The sequence below is a fragment of the Ambystoma mexicanum genome, chromosome 5p (genome assembly GCF_040938575.1).
Source record: "Ambystoma mexicanum isolate Mex_15411 chromosome 5p, UKY_AmexF1_1, whole genome shotgun sequence".
Classification (NCBI taxonomy): domain Eukaryota; kingdom Metazoa; phylum Chordata; class Amphibia; order Caudata; family Ambystomatidae; genus Ambystoma; species Ambystoma mexicanum.
In genome coordinates this window covers 517,501,927-517,520,271 of record NC_090930.1, presented here as the reverse complement: position 1 = coordinate 517,520,271, position 18,345 = coordinate 517,501,927, and positions in this window count along the sequence as shown.

The window sequence follows — 18,345 nt, the reverse complement described above, 5'->3', positions numbered from 1 at the left end:
GATTGGTCCTATCAGTTCATTATCTAAATATATGGAAAAATGTTGGTCATCAACCGCCATTCTATAATGGTGCCTCTGCTCAGAGTGATACTCCTATGGTTGCTGTTATCCACCACTATTTGAATGGTGTTGTGTTTTGTATTGACTAGTGGTGTTGGGTTTAACCCAAATCCTTGCTGTTGGAAATGGGCATTGAGGTGAACATATGTGTCAGGATTTAGCAGTTTCTGTTCTCTTTTAATTTTTACTTCAAGTGGGAATAGTCGGGTCCATTCTGGGATGGTGACTTCCTCTCCAATTTGAACTTCATCTGCATATGGCAGCAGTTGAGCTGACCGAAATGCTGTCTCTGGATCATCAAAGTCCATGGGATTACCTGCTAATCGGAACCAGGCTTTGAAGTTTATCAGGTCCAAACAAATAGCAAAGCTATTGAGAATGTCACTGCCTAAATAAAATGCAGCAGGGACATCTTGCACGACCCAACAGTTATGTAATATACTTTTGTTGCCTGTGGACATTTTGACCATACACCTGCTAGGCAGGAGATGTTTGGAATTGGCAGTTTAGAAGTCCAGTTCCCATTTATCTATCAATTTAAATGTGGGAATGGCTGGATCGTTTGGGAGTTTTCGGAACATGGCTTTGCTGATGAAGCTCTTACAGTTGTTCACACACACTCGGGTGAGAACAGAGTCCTTCCCCTCATTTAACTGAATAGGGATGAACAACTGTTCTGCAATCTTCTGAATGTCAGCCAAGCTTTGAGCTGGTTTCTCATCATTTTGAACTATAGAAGTGGAATTTTCTGGTTGTGAATTGGTATAACATTTCTGAGTATTTCTTTCCAGTGTGGAATGCCACTTGAGACTGGAAGGAAGGTAGATTTTCAAAAATAGAGAGGACTTCCCATCACCAGTTTGTTGTCCTACTGCAATTACTGTCACGTCAGGGATTTTGTTGTTTTGAAAGTAGAACTTAATTTGGTCAGGTTTTTGTTCAACCATGTGGCATGAGCCATTTAAACTATCATGGTTGACACTATGTTTTAATTTTATTGGTCGGGTATTCTGGGTCCAGAGGACCTTGTGTACAAAATCTATGCAGGGTGTCATTCCCCAGTAAACATGGTGTGCCCTCTGGAGTCACAACTATGACCAGGTGTTTCACCTTGTGTCACCCAATTTTAATTTCCAAATCCGCAGTCCCCTCAACAGGAATTTCATTCCCAATCAAAGTTCTGGAGTTGTCCAGGAAGAGGGCTGAGATGGATCTGGTATCTCTGCCCCCTTCCTGCATTCAGCTGATCAAAGTCCCTCTTTGACAGAAGGGTGGCTTGGGATCCAGTGTCCACCAGTGCCAAAAATTTATTTTGAGAGGTGCTTGTACAGTGTAGCACAGTACCCCAACCCAGCAAGGTGTCTGTACCCTGCAAGCTAGTATGCTGTGTTAGACTGTCACGGGTGGTATCCCGAACTCAGAATCATGGAACGAGCCCCCAAAAATCTGTTAAGAATTTCAATCAGGCACACACCCGGGTCTCGCCTAGCTTGTAGTGTGCAATGACATACTTATTTATTATGTCTATAGATTCAATATTCTGAATGATATACCACTCATATCATACCCATCTCAAAATACCTCCCAGGTCACACTGGACCAGGAATCAGCCTAGTTGGTAAAAGTAAATATTTATTTATTTAATATTCAAATCACACACACACACATATATATATGTAGAAAAAAAGGACTGGAAACCAATCCGGATTACATCGGCACTCCGGCTGTGATCGAAGTGAAAGGCTGGATGTCTTCAATAAATCCACACGCAGACTTGTATTCCGTGCAGTCAAAGTGTCCTTTATTGTTTAAGATACATGGACAAAGGAGGCAGCAACGGTCCTAGGTGCAAGAAGGAACGACGCGTTTCACCCTACTCGGGCTTCGTCAGGTAAGTGACATAGAGAGAGGACTCTGGTATTATATAGACAAGTATATGAGTCCTTTTTCAATGTTTTGCACTAAGATAAGGTAACAAGTAGTAGGCAAAAATGCAGCCATGTTGGAACCTACATAACAACACAGTTCAGTGCATTTAAAAGAGACACGGCATTTTCATAGACAGTGTAGCGGTTTGAAACATGTTTGTTTAATCACACCAAATGTCCCAAGTGGGTAAGGGATGGACAGAAAGTCTGAGATTGCTGATATTGAATCACTGATATTAAATCATGTGGTTTCATCTAGGTATTTACCAATGTCAATAAAATTGGGTAAGACAATCGTACACCGTTTTCTATTGTGCTGGGTATGTTGAATTCGGCCCAAGTGGGCTGACACATTGTCTCAACATGGATTGAAGTGTGCTCTCAAAAGATTGTATTCCAACATATATGTTGCAGATATCAAAATTGAGATATGCAGGTGTTGTATAGCTAATAAAGTGCTGCATGCTTTGTAAACATTGAAAAACGATTGTTTGATAAAGTGCTGAGTGCTATCAATAAAGTGCATAGTATAAAGTGCATATTGCAAAATCGCAAGTGAAAGGGAATTAAATCTAGAGGCGGTACTTAACCCTTGCGGGTGCCTCTAATATGTATTCTATCCTACTCTGATCTCTGTATATCATAAGTTTCAAAAAATGTTGATATTAATGGGCAGTGTGTTACCCTCGCGGGCGCCCAGATGCTGTGACATGAGGCTGTGTATAACCCTTGCGGGTGCCTCACATATTGGTCGAATCACTATGCATAACTATACATTGGAAGAGACATACAATCCATGGTATATATTATGAATGTTCTTAATGAAACATATAGGTGGTCTAATATGTACATATAGGCAGTGTGTTACCCTTGCGGGCGCCTATATGTTGTGACTATACCAACCTGTCTATTTAGCAAGGTAGTAAAAAGTAATTAATGCAAATGCAAGAATAAATATTACCTTCTAAAATTGTTGTACGAACATATTATGAAAAGAGTTTTGAAACATTTTTTTAAAAAAAGAGTTAAGTTGCTTGATGTTATATGTTAAAATTACTCCTTATAATTCAAGTGCAAACGATTTAAGGTGCATAGTGTTGGATGTCACATTCATGTGTTGATGTTTTATGCTAGAAAGTTTTTTTAGTGGATGTGGGGCATGAGGCATAATATTTTTAACATTTGAACTATTGCCTTCTCCCATACTTCAAATCCATCAATTACATTTAAAACAATTCTGTGATTAATGCACATTGTTTTGAGGGAACTTGCAATACATTTGACAACTAAATGATAAATGCACTTTACATATTGATAAAAACAGCACTAGATAGAACTAAAGATAAAACATCCTCTCCCTGAACTAAGTTGCTAATTTAAAATGATTGGTGATATGAAACAACACACAATCAAAGTGAAAACTGCTTGCATGAAAGACCGTGTAGGGATGCATAGGCGTCCAAATTAAACTCAATTTTCTAAGAACCTTTTTTCATTGTACATATCCACCAAATAGACAAGATATACAGAAAATGCAAATAATATATATCGAATTTTCAGAAATGCAGAAACTTGGGAAAAATTGGAAAAATTAGAAAAATTAGAAAAATTACAAAAATTGGAAAAATTGAAAAAATTCGGAAGGGCTTAGGTCTATAAGTGATCGAGATTTGAAGTCTTTAAATGTTTAGGATCCCAAAAATACATATAATTCCTCGTCACGATTGTGACCTCCCGGATACTTGGTGTTAAAATCTACTATATATCTGGATTCCATTTGTCTAAGTGTTCGTAGTCTGTCCCCTCCTCTTGGGTGGCTTGTGGCTGAGTCAATAACGAAATACTTGAAAGAACTGGTGTCATTTTGATGTACTTCTTTAAAATGTTTAGCAAGTGGATAAGACATATCGTGATTTTTGATTGCACGTAGATGTTGCAATATTCTTAGCCTGGCTTCTAGTTTGGTGCTACCTACATACCATAAATTGCAGGAACAAATAATCACGTAGATGGCAAATTGTGTAAATTATCTCAGATCTTGTTTGATTTTAACTTCTTTTTTGGTCCGAGGATGTAGGAATATTTTCATATTTATCCCATGACAACATGCTTTACATTTAGCACAAGTAAAAAACCCCGAAATTTCGGTGGGTAGCCAGGTGTTGGTACTTTGTTTGGGCGATCGGAACATACTCGGTGATAGTTTACTTTGTATCGAAGGTGGTGTTCTGTATGTCATGGTGGCATGTGTTGGCAAGTATGGAGTAATGTCCTGGTCTCTTTTCAAGAGATGCCAGTGTTTCTTTAAAATTTGTTTGATTTCTTTTGCTCCAGAATTGAAAGTGGTAATGAATCTGAGTGCGCAATCTTCATGTGATTGATCCTTTATTGAATTTTTGATTGTATTTCTTTTGGCTAGAATCATCTCTCGGGTTTTCTTGCAGGTTTGATCGTAGGCTTTGTTGATAACTGTTTTCTTATAGCCTCGATTTAAGAATCTAGCCGCAGTTTTTTTGGCATTTTTTTCCCATGTTTCATTCTCACTACAGTTTCTTTTTACCCGCAAGAACTCTCCGTATGGAATACTGTTTTTGAGACTTTGTGGATGCGCACTGGTTGCATGTAATAGTGTATTAGTACTTGTTTCTTTTCTGTGCAGTACTGTACTTATGCTGTTTCCAACAATTTTCACTTTAATATCTAAATAGACTATTTCTGTTTTACTATGATGTTCTGTAAATTGTAGATTCTGCTGATTTTGATTCAGAGCATGAAAGAAAGTTATCCATTCAGTGTTCGTCCCGCTCCAAATCATAAAAAGGTCATCAATGTATCTTTGCCACATGATTACTTTATCTGTATGTTCTTTATAGTTGTCATTATGAAAAAGGTCTTCTTCCCATGCACCCATGTATAGATTAGCAAAGGTAGGAGCCACTGCTGTACCCATTGCCGTACCACAGATTTGTTTGTAATATTTGGAATCAAACATAAAGGTGTTGTGTGTTAAAATGAAAGAAAGCATATCCAAGAGCATAATCGAGTGTTCTCGATAACTTAACGATCTGGTTGACAGGAATCTTTTAACTGCTTGCAAACCTTTTGAATGAGTGATGCATGTATAAAGGGAAACAACATCTAATGTGACCAAAAGATAGTTGGATTGCCAAGGAATATGTGCAATTTGGTTCAGAAAAGATGTGGTATCCTTTGTATATGAAGGTAACGTTTCCACAAAGGGAAACAAGAAGTTGTCAACAAATTTGGAGGTATTTTCAAATAAGGAGTCTATTGATGCCACAATTGGTCTTCCAGGTGGTCTAATCAGAGATTTGTGAATTTTCGGTATAAAGTGTATGATTGGTGTTTTGGGATGGTCTTTGGTTAGATATTGTTTCTCTTTAGTAGTGATAAGTTCCAAACCATGCCATTGATCCAACATAATATCATATTGTACTTTGTACTCTGGATAGGGGTTACAGGGCAGTTTGACATAATTACTGGTGTCATTTAACTGCCGGGCTGCTTCTGCTTGGTAGTATTTGGTGTTAAGGACTACCACATTTCCACCTTTGTCCGAAGATCTAATAATGATCGATGTATCCACTTGTAAATTTTCCATCGCTGTATGCTGCAATCTCGTCAAATTCTGAACTGTGCTTGGTCTGATCGTCACTTTTTTGAGGCCATCTATAACAAGATCTTCAAATAGATCTATCGTAGGACAAAATAGGTTAGAGGGATTGAATTTGGACTTATTTTTCATACCACTGGGAGCTGCCATACCGGTATCTATTTCTGTTGGTAATTCGATTTGCCACTCATCTTGTACTGCATGTTGAGAAGTCTGAGTAGTCATATTCTCTCCCAGGTTTGCAAGGTCTCTTAAGGCTGGTATATCACTTTATATATATATCATATTTATATATATATATATATGGGCAGCAATCACTAAGTGGTGACAATACAATTCAGAAAATGAGTAAAACACTTGAATTCACTTATAGTAATGCAGAATAGAAAACATAGGAAAAAGAACAATTTCTTGTGAAAAGTTAGCATTTAGGTTAATATCGCCCCCTGCAAAGTTCTTAAGGCACAAATGAACAATCCTACACAGATGCAAGTAAGCAGCAGGTATTCAGGAATGAAAGACAATGTCTAGAGTTTGAAGGCAATCTTCCCTCTCCAAACAAGAGAGAAAACCATTTTTGGGAAATTGTCACTTTTAAAATGAAAGGTGTGGCTTTGTGACACAATGCAAAAGGTTGCAAAAATACTTGATTAATAAAATTTCTTACGAGACCAACACTAAACAGGTCCTTACAAACATGAGTTACTACACAAATAACAGTACACACTTGAGATCGGAATGGGAGTGTGCAAATACTTTGAATGAGGGTTCTGAAGTTAAAGATGGGATAGGTTGAGATTGGGATAAGACAAGGTAATATACTATGGGTGACTATTATTCCTGTTGATATTTACAGTGCTCTGTAATTAAGATTAGAACGTCAGGGTTCTGGTTATCGGATCGGGTTTAACGGCAGAGGCGCACCTCTGGCAGGATGATCAGCGGGTGGTTCTGGTCAATTGGACTGGCATCTCAAATGGATTTGGAATGGATTGGCCCTTCTGGTCACTGGACATGGTAGATTAGCAGGATGCAAGTTCAGTAGGCAAACCTGAATGGTAGCAAGCCAGACTGGATCAGAATTAATTTCCCTTGAGTTTGGGATGATTGGACTTGGGCCTAGCTAACAAGAGTTCAGCAATGCTAAGGCCTTGGTTTTTGCAAAGAAGTCTGCAATCAAGACAAGATGAAGAAGTCAGGGACACGATGAAGAAGTCAGGAACAAAGCGCTGCACGGAAATCAGGATGTGGTCAGGAAGCAGTGTGCCTATGTGTGGTGAAGCGCCTATATTTATCCTACAAAGTGACATTACAAAGTTTATGGTATAGGCAGAATTTCAAACCACACCCCCACGGCTGTGAGTAGCCAAAGGCACTTGCCTTGTTCTGGTTGGCAGTCAGAAAGAGCTGTCATATTTTATGATACGATTTGGGAACTCCCACATTGATTCTGACCAAAACTTAACTTGTGCACAAATGTACATTTCTAAAATGATGTCCTCTAATACAATCGCACACATACATTACATATTTGATAGGTTATTTTCACATTCAATTCCCATCTCTGTGAGTGCTGTCTTTGTCATTCTGTGGAATTTTATCATTTTTAATCATAACAGTTTGGACTAATGGTTTCTAATTCAGTACACATCTGGGTGATTATCACTAGAGCATGGGTATACAATATCAGACTTGCAGCATTAATAGTTTTGCTACAATTAGGGTTTTCCTGTAACTTTGGTTCCTTAGGTAGTACATGGTTCATTAATGTCTTCAAAACAAGGGCCTAAAATTAGATAACATCTACCAATTTTTAGATTTGTCCTCCTTCAAGTTGCACAGTTAAAGAGTTTCAAACTTAATCACAAATAAGTATTTAGTCACCAAAAGTTCTGGGCAGTTTTTTTTTCTTTGTAACTTTCCTTTCAACAGGCAACAGCTGTCACCTTCCTTTGATCAGGGAGGTGTGTCCTCTTCCTGGAGAGGGAAGCTCCCCTGTAGAGATCAGTAGGCAGCCTGTCATTGTCCTTGGCTCAGACAGAGACGAAAGTCTGATGAGCCAATTGTTGTCAATATGTGGGAGCCTCCAGCATCCATTAAGGCTTCCTGTAGCAAGGGAGTGTTGTCAGGCTTGATCAAGAAGTATGTCCGCAGAAGCTGCTGAGCCCCCATAATCCACCAGAAATGTCATCTACTAAACTGAATTAATGACAGCTAAGATGGATACATCTAAAGGAAAAGGGGAAATGGGATAACATCACAAAGACACCAGGTTCTGTGCGTAGCTTGGTTTCTTAACCTGTTAAAGGAAAAGGAAATTCACTATAACTTTCTACTAACCTTTCAATATGTGACTTTACTCAAATTATCCTCATTATACTACCATACCTGGCTATCCTCAACTGAACGCCCTGAGGATTTTTACTTATCAACTGCATCCAGGAGAACAAACATCTGCTTCTACCTTCTTTGGAATAAAGTTTGTTGAATCAGAAATGTTCCTCAATTGCTTCCTTCTTGTCTAAACTGCAAAGGAAATTCTCTGTGCTGTCTATGCATAAGTGTTTGTCTTATTCAAGTTTATCTTTTCCAGAAATATTCGCCTGAACATGCACATTAAATGGATTGCCTGTTTAAATGAAGAGCCAAGAGAATCAGGGCGAAGCGTTATGAGTTTTTTCCATGAGACGTGTATAAGGTTCTATTTAACTCCACTCTGAACGTGTGTGATTTTACAAATGAGCAGCCTCCATACCACACACGTGTAATAACTTAATTTATCTCCTTACCGTGCACGCGTCATCAGCCATATTAGATTCCGTACTGCGCATGTGTTAGTATGGTTAGTATTGTAGTAGCTCCATACAGTGCATGCACTTGGATTTATAGTGAGTTCTGAACCGCGCATGCGTATTAACGCCTACACAGGCTTTAGCAGTTTCGTGAAAGATTCTCTGCGCATACACTAATAGGTATGTGCTAAACCCTATCCATACAGTTTAAACAACACAAAGAATAAATGATACAGTTTTATCTTCAGTTCGTGCGCGCGCTCTCTCCAGATCAAAATTGTAGACTACAACATTATTCCCTAAGCCATTAACACTTGCGCAGTTAACGGGAAATTACCTTCCCGAAGCATTAACTCCACATCGGAATTTCTCCATAAGAAAAATTCCTCAAACACATTGGCGGCCACCAATCACTCACTCACTCAGGAAAACTCACTCTCTCTCAGATTTAAGAATGCATGAACAAATCCAGAAGCATTTCAGGTGCAAAGTATAGTTCAAAAATCCTTTTGCTCCTGCTCTCTCCTGAATTAAACTTTGTAGTTACTTTTCCTATTAAAACAACTAAAATTAATTATTACTATATTATAATGTACACCAAATGTCAATCTGTGAAATCTCCCATATACACTTAAAGATTCACTTAGCTCTTGTCTTCAAATTTCATGACTTGACTCCTAATGACTTCCTGGTTCCTTCCTGCTTCCGTTATGTTTAAGTTAACTCCTAAAAACCTGAAATTTATAATTCTTCACATAAGCTCTTAAACATAAGTCCTCTCAGTTGAGCTGCTGACAATTAAAGGCAGTTTAGAATGTTCTCTACCTGCCTTTCATTCACTCCATCCAATCAAAAGGCTTGTTGCAAATTATGCTGAGAGTCGCCATCTTGACCTGGGAAGCTGTCATTACTCTGAATCAAAGAGTTAAGGCCAAACAAATTAATTGAATAACACTCTCAAATCTACTCTCTCCCAAATAACAATCTTCAATTAGTTAAATAAGACCTGACAGTACTCCCCCTTCTAACACCCTGTCCCAGGTCCTACTTTAGATGGATTTCTTCTATGGAACTTAGCCACTGACTGTGGAGCATGCACATCAGACTCATTCTCCCAGGTTCGCTCCTCAGGCCCAAAACCTTCCCAATCAATAAGGTATTGTAATTTCCCTCTTACCCATCTAGAATCTATAATCCTTCCACTATAAATTCTTCAGAAGAATTCTCTAACACCACAGGTAAAGGAGATTTCAATAACCTAGTCCCCTTATTAACTGGCTTCAAAAGACTGATGTGAAAAGTTGGGTGTATCCTTAAAGACCCAGGTAAACGTAATGGTAAACGTAAAGGCACCACCACTGGATTAATCACCTTATCCACTGGAAAAGGCCACACATATCTAGGACTGATTTTTTTTTCCTTTGATTCGCAAGTATTTAGTAGATAACCAAGCCAAATCCCCCACTTTATACTTTGGACCTAATCTTCTCTTCTTATCTGCAAATTTCTTATAACTAATAGTATTGTCGTGCAACACCTTTTTAGCTTTCTCAAGATTTTTCCTCATAACCTATAATCGATCTTCTACTCCAGAATTCTGTGAATTTTCAGATAATTCAAAACTTAAAAATCGTGGATGAAAACCCCTGCCTAAAAAGAATGGGGTCATAGAAGTCGAATCCTTACTACAATTGTTATAAGCAAACTCAGCTAACCAGATCAAATCTACACAATCCTCCTCCATTTGTAGATAACACCTGAGATACTTCTCTAGCTCCTGATTAACCCTTTCGACCTGCCCATTACTTTCCGGATGATAATCAGACGACAACCCAATCTCCACTCCCAGTCTCCTGCAAAAAGCCCTCCAAAACTTTGAGATGAACTGAGACCCTCTATCAGAGATGATTTTACTGGGAAGACTGTGTAACCTGACTACTCCTTGTAAAAACTTAAGTGCCAGACAGTCTGCGGTAACCTCCCCCTCCATAGGAATAAAATGTGCTTCCTTAGACAACAGATCCACCACAACTAAAATTGAAGTGTATCCCCTGTCACTTGGCAGATCTGTAATAAGATCCAAAGGGATGGTGTGCCAGGGACGCGGTGGAAGCAGTAACGGTTCCAACAATCTAAATGGTTTTCCCACTTGATTTTTTGCTTGTGCACATACCAAGCAAGTTTTTACAAAATGTAATGTATCTTGTCTAATCTTTTCCCAGCAGACATTTTCCTCACCAATTCAAGAGTCTTATGAAAACCTGGATGACCAGACAGTTTTGAATCGTAGCTCCACCGTAGGTAAATAAACTCCATCTTCAAAATAGGGTATTCCTTCTTTTACACAACGAACAGGATCCTGGCGTGCCCACTCCTCCATCTGAAACACAGACATAGGGCCTCATTACGACCCTGGCGGTACGGAGTGAAAGGCGCCGTAAAAGGTGCCAGCGCCATTTACTCCGTACCGCTGCATTACGAGTTCCCCTTGCGGGACACGGTAAGCACGCCTGGCAAAACCAGGCGTGCTTACCGGGTCCCACGAGGGGAAGAGGGAGCAAACAACGGGCCATCTCATAATGGCCCGTTGTTTGCTCCCTCTCCCATTCCCATTCAGCCCTATCGGGGCTGAAATGGGAATGGGGAAGGACCGTGTCCGGGTCCTTGGAGGGAGGAATTACCGGACCTTCCGAACTTGGAATGGCCTGGTAAATCCTCATTCCGAGGACTACGACCGACGCGATTTTGTCGGCAGCCATGCCACCAATAGCGGCATGGTTACCGCCGAACTCGTAATGAGGGCCATAGACTTGCGAACCACTTCCTCTACTTCAACTCAACCTTGCGCTCCAGCAGACATGAAACTGTTTGGCGCAATCACTGGAACAGGTTCACATACTGTCTTATTCTCACTTCCAGGAAATTGCTGCGACAATGCAGCTGCTTTTCCATTAAATTTACGTGGTCTGAAAGTTACTACAAAGTCATAGTCCGAGAAAAATAATGACCACCTTAGTTTCTTGGAGTGAGTGTCTTTGCCGATTTTAAAAACAATAAATTTCGATGATCTGTTAAAACAGTCACAGTATGTTTAGCTCCTTTAGAAAGTACCACCATTCTTCAAATGCAAATTTAATAGCTAGAAGCCCTCGATCTGAAATGGAATAATTCTGCTCAGCCAGAGAAAACTTCTTAGAATAGAAAGCCACTGGATGCAGTTGACCTGACACTTCATGACGCTGTGAAAGCACAGCTCCTATTGCTAAATTCGAAGTATCTGCTTCCACAAAAAACGGTTTAGATGGATCTGGATGAAGTAGAATTGGTCCTGAGATAAACCCTTTTTTTAATTCTTGAAAAGCTTCCTCAGCTTCAGCACTCCACACAAAAGATACACCTTTCTTTAATAATTTAGTGATAGGGGTAACCAAACGTGAGAACCCCTCAATAAATCTCTGATGAAAGTTGGCGAACCCAAGAAAACTTTCAATTTCTTTTACCTTTGTCGGAGTAGGCCAATCACGCACAGCCTGAACTTTACTAGGATTCATCTCTAGACCCTTAGGTGACACGAAATACCACAAAAACTCCACTGACTCGGTATGGAACTGACTTTTTTTTAGTTTTGCAAAAAGATGGTTTTCTCTGAGCTTTTGCAGTACCTGTTTGACATGGATCTTATGTTCTTCAATACTCTGGGAATAAATCAAGATGTCATCAATACATACTATCACAAATATATCCAAAAACTCCCGCAACACCTCATCCATGAAAAACTGAAAAGCTGCTGGAGCTTTACATAGCCCAAAAGGCATAACTTGGTATTCGTAAAGACCAAACCTGGTTTTGAAAGCCGTTTTCCACTCGTCACCTTCCTGTACTCGCACTAAATGATAGGCTCCCCGCAAATCAAGTTTTGAGAACACCATCACTCCTTGAACCTGATTTAAAATCTCTGAAATCAGAGGGAGAGGATACCTATTCTTGACAGTCACTCTGTTTACGGCTCTATAATCGATACAAGTTCTAAGAGAACCATCAGGTTTAGGTACATACAAAAAGTAGTGGAGATGCTGCTGGAGAATGGGAATGGTGAATAAATCCCTTAGCTAAATTTTCCGCTAGATACTCTTTTAAATAATTGTTCTCCTACTCAGTGAGATCATACACCCTGCTACTGGGTAAAATAGCTCCCGAAATTAAATCAATCTTACAATCAAAACTTCTATGAGGGGGTAACTCTCCAGCAACCTTTTCATTGAAGACGTCCCTATAGTCTTGATAACATTGAGGAAGATGTCCTAAAATTGCCCCAATATCATGACCAACCTCCCCCATCTCTGATAAGAAGAAAGACAGTGAACCTGTCTGTTTCTGAAGTGCATTCTGTTCTAGACCTGTGAAACAATGTTCTAGACAAAAGCTAGAATTCAATTCCACCAACCAACCATTCCAATCAATTTTTGGATTGTGTAAAGTTAACCATGGCATACCAAGAATAATTTTAAAAATTGGGGCATCAATCAATTAAAAAAAATCTCTTCACTGTCACCTCCCACCACCTCCACAGTTAAAACACAAGTCATGTGAGTTATAGAACCAGAAGACAGAGACGTTCCATCCACTGCCCTTACTTGTTCCACAACCTCTTTTAAAACCACTGGAATGCCTAAAGATTTTGCTACTCCCCAATCCATAAAGTTGCTAGTAGCCCCTGAATCCACCACCACTACACCTGTTCCCACCACCTTTGAATCCACCATTAAGGATACATTGACAACAATATTTGGAACTGCAGCTTGCATAGTGTTGGCAATTTGTTGCACCATGCCTGTAGATGAAGAAGACTTCTTTGGAGTGAAAGGACAACTTACTAAAAAGTGACCGCTCCAGCCACAATATAAACACAAATTGTTTTCCCTCCTTCTTGCTCTTTCCTCCTTAGACAAAGGTCCTCTCACCTTCAACTGCTCATTCCCTTTTTGTTTAAACTCCCTATTCATATTTTCTAGTCTTGACCGGTCTCCCTTAAAAGCTGGTCTTACTTCCCGCTGACAACTAAGACAGCGTTCGGCCCTTTTCTCACTCAAATGAAAATCTAATTGAATAACTAAATCAATTAGAGCATCACAAGAAGTAGGGTGTTGTACCACATTTGCTTTGAAGCCTCCTTCAATTCCTCTCTTAATCCTCTGTAAAACAGCGAAGACCTCTTCTCCTCCGGCCAATTACTCTCCAAAATCAATGATCTAAATTGAGTAATATATGTGGTTAAGTCTCTATTTCCCTGTCATAAATCTAGCAGTTCTCCATCAACCTCTAAGGAGACTTGACGTCTGTCAAACATTTTTCTAAACTCCTCTAGAAAAAGGGGAAATCTTGTTATATCTGCACTCTTTTGATTCCCCAACAACCCAGCCCAAGTTGACGCTTCCCCTGAAAGATAGGACATCATAAAGGTAACTCTAGATGCTTCAGTAGGAAACCATTCAGGGAGACTAAGAAAATGTAACTCACATTGAGTTAGAAAGACTTGAAATCTTTTTGCATCACCACAATAACGTCCTGGGGCAGCCAAGGGAACCGGCATAACCAGTGCCCTAAAACCACCTTCTGCCCCCATTCCTCTACTGGGACCTTGACCTTCATCCTCTCTTTCAAGAACTGGAGGAGATCCTGCCCCTCCTGACACAGGTTCCACCCTCTGAAACTGAGTGACTTTACCACTTAACTCTTCAAGTCTTTCCCTAAATCCAGGTTTCTCTGTGCACCTCCCTTAACTGCTCCCTCAACTCTCTAATCAAGGAAGTATTAGCCTCCATTGTTACCTCCTTGGGGTTCATGACAGCTTGGGCGGACTTATTTTTTCTGGCCTTTCATACTGTCAGGGTTGATCAAGAAGGATGCCTGCAGAAGCTGCTGAACCCCCATAATCCACTAGAAATGTCATCCACTAAACTGAATTAATGACAGCTAAGATGGATACACCTCTAAGGGAAAAGGGGAAATGGGATAAAATAACAAAGACGCCAGGTTCTGTGTGTAGCTTGTTTTCCTAACCTGTTAAAGGAAAGGGAAAATCACTATAACTTTCTACTAACCTTTCAACATGTGACATTACTCAAATTATCCTTATTATACTTAAATATAAACACCATACCTGGCTACCCTCAACTGAAAGCCCTGAGGATTTTTAATTATCAACTGCATCCAGGAGAACGAACATCTGCTTCTACCTGCTTTGGAAAAAAGTTTGTTGAATCAGAAATGTTCCTCAATTGCTTCCTTCTTGTCTAAACTTCAAAGGAAATTCTCTGTGCTGTCTATGCATAAGTGTTTGTCTTATTCAAGTTTATCTTTTCCAGAAATATTCGCCTGAACATGCACATTAAATGGATTGCCTGTTTAAATGAAGAGCCAAGAGAATCAGGGCGAAGCGTTATGAGTTTTTTCCATGAGACGTGTATAAGGTTCTATTTAACTCCACTCTGGATAAGGTTCTATTTAACTCCACTCTGAACGTGTGTAATTTTACAAATGAGCAGCCTCCATACCACACATGCATAATAACTTCATTTATCTCCATACAGCGCACGTGTCATCAACCGTATTAGATACCGTACCGCGCATGTGTTAGTATGGTTAGTATTGTAGTAGCTCCGTACAACGCATGCACTTTGATTTATAGTGAGTTCCGAACCGCGCATGCGTATTAACGCCTACACAGGCTTTGGCAGTTTTGTGACGATTCTCCGCGCATACACTAATAGGTATGTGCTAAACCCTATCCATACAGTTTAAACGACACAAAGAATAAATTATACAGTTTTATCTTCAGTTCGTGTGCGCGCTCTCTCCAGATCAGAATTGTAGCCTACGACGCTATTCCCTAAGCCATTAACACTTGCGCAGTTAATGGGAAATGACCTTCCCGATGCATTAACTACACGTCGGAATTTCTCTATAAGAAAAATTCCTCAAATACATCGGCGGCCACCAATCATTCGCTCGCTCAGGAAAACTCACTCTCTCTCAGATTTAAGAATGCATGAAGAAATCCAGAAGCGTTTCAGGCGCAATTCATAGTTCAAAAATCATTTTGCTCCTGCTCTCTCCTGAATTAAACTTTGTAGTTACTTTCCCTATTAAAACAACTAAAATTAATTATAACTATATTATAATGTACACCAAATGTCAATCTGTGAAATCTCCCATAGAAAACTTAAAGGTTCACTTAGCTCTTGTCTTCAAATTTTATGACTTGAGTCCTAATGACTTCCTGGTTCCTTCCTGTATCCGTTATGTTTAAGTTAACTCCTAAAAACCTGAAATTTATATTTCTTCACATAAGCTCTTAAACATAAGTCCTCTCAGTTGAGCTGCTGACACTGAAAGGCAGTTTAGAATGTTCTGTACCTGCCTTTCATTCACTCCATCCAATCAAAAGGCTTGTTGCAAATTATGCAGAGAGTCGCCATCTTGACCTGAGAAGCTCTCATTACTCTGAATCAAAGAGTTAAGGCCAAACAAATTAATTGAATAACACTCTCAAATCTACTCTCTCCCAAATAACAATCTTCAATTAGTTAAATAAGACCTGACAAGTGTCAACTGAAGTATCATTTTTCCCAGGCTGGGCACTGTCAAGTCAGAATTAAGTATTTACTTAACGCCAAACTGGGTTACTTTAAAATTCACTTTAAGGGCTTTCATTTAAAACCTATAAAAATAAGCACAGTTTATAAGGGATTTGGAGATTTACAGAATTAAGCCCTTCACAAAACATGTTGTTAAATAGGCACATTTTGCAATTTCTTCAGGGAAAAAGCACTTTTAAACTGGGTTTTTACATCATATTTTCTTATGCAGCACACGCATCCAACTCAGCATTATTCTGTCTTTGAGTGCAGGGATTTGTTTGCAACCTGGCAGTAAGTATTCAGCTTATGCGTGGAGTTTTCTCTAAACAGTTAAAATTGATATGTTGCCACGTTTATCCACATTTTTCCTGTGTAACTGAAAACAAACTGTTGCTGGACTGGTGTTTCATAAAATATATTTCTTAGCTGCTGTCAGTCAGTGAAGCCTGGTTTCTTCTGGCTGCACTGGATGATCTGTGGTTTCAGCACACTTTTCATTTCAATGGTACACTAGGAAAATAAATTAATTTAGCACCAAAACAGCACTTTGAAGGTTGCAATTGATTGGGAAGCTGCATTCTAAAGGTATATTCTGTTTTTAGCCCACTTCTGTGGCCTTGCTTCATGTGACGTGTAACAGCACCCACTGGCATTCTTCTGTAGTGAGTTCTGCTTTTACCCCAACTTAGACTGTGTGCGGCAGGGGTGTGCAGCCTTTTGTGATTTATGAACCATGCACAGTTTTGCAGATTTGGCACGCACAGGGGTTAGCGCATCCATTTTTGGCTGGTTCTTCTGCCGTTGGCAAAGGGGTGCAGCTGGGTGCACTGGCAAGGGTAAAAATATCCCACACTGCCAAAAAAGCCTCTGCAAAAATGATACACATGCAACAAGCTAATGATCAATATAAACAAACTCTGAACAACTTGAAAGAGTCACTGAGTGATAGCAATTGTCACAGCAGAAACAAACACTGTTTAATAGAGACAATACAAAATTAATGTAATGTAAAGTAGTCACACAGTACCTAGAGGCTGAACTCTTAAATACTAATGACATTCATAGTCAGTGTCAACAGACACATGTTTAAGACAAGAAATAAAAAATAATGAAGGGAGTACAGACCCAGAGTCTAAAACCTGAAGTCAGGTAAGTTTAATGGAAAAAGGGAGATCATCCCCAAATGATGAGACTTCGTCTACATTGCCCAAAATTTCCCAGAGTCATGCTGGTGGTTTTGGCGCACCTAGCCATAGTCAGGATTTACGGGAAGCCTGACACGCCATCTCCTATTCCCAAACTCACCCTGATGCACAGGAAGATCTACATTTCCCTGTCAGATACAGCGGAATATAGAGAGATTAAGTTCACAGGAAAGCGGAGTGACACACCTAGTAGTGGGGAGTGGGCAGCAGATGAAGTGAAAGCACACCTAAACAGGTAAACAGGGAAACACTGATTCTGGGTGGCAACATGATAACATACCATACTATCCAGCCGTTCAGAAAGGATTTTAGGCCCATAACCCCGAAGAACTTTGGGGAAGAGAAAAGAGAGGATCCCCTGTACCATACACATAGGAAAACACTTACAGCCATAGACACGGGTGGGGAGTTAGCAATCAAATAGTGGGATTCAAGTACTGCCTCTGATTCTGATGAGGGGAGTTGTACACAAGTGAAGAGACATTGAAAAAAAGTCACTATCACAGTTTGTGAAAGACTCAACTAAGCTGATTAAGTTCATAAAAAGCTTTATGCCCTCTTCCATAGAAATGCAATGCATTATGTTTGGGAACATCTAGAATTGTAAAAACAGGTGATGACATTATTTAGATTGGAAAATTACCAAAACAACATAGAACTCATCACATAGACCTTCTCTCCAGGGATTCCTAGTTTCTTTGTTGGCTGGAAGAACAAAATCACTACACATGGTCCACAAGGCAGCCTATAATTTAATATGTGCTGAGGATCAATCTCCTAGGGAGTTTTCCCAGGAAATCAAGCACACATTTTCCCTGATTTCTCAATGTGTCCATAGCGAATGTTGAGATTTCAGAACTTAATTCTTTCACGCTCTTCCAAAATAAGTAGTGACTCAGTTTGTGATTTTGATGACTCGAGAAGTTTCAAGTGTATAATCACCCAAGCTATTAGTATTTATGAAGACCAGAATCCAACAATTCCCAGAAATAAAGAAAAAAAGCCCAAACAAATGACTTCCCCAATTAAGGTAGTTGCGGTGAATATTACTCCTCAGTTGGACTTAGAGACAGAGGGGGCAAAGAC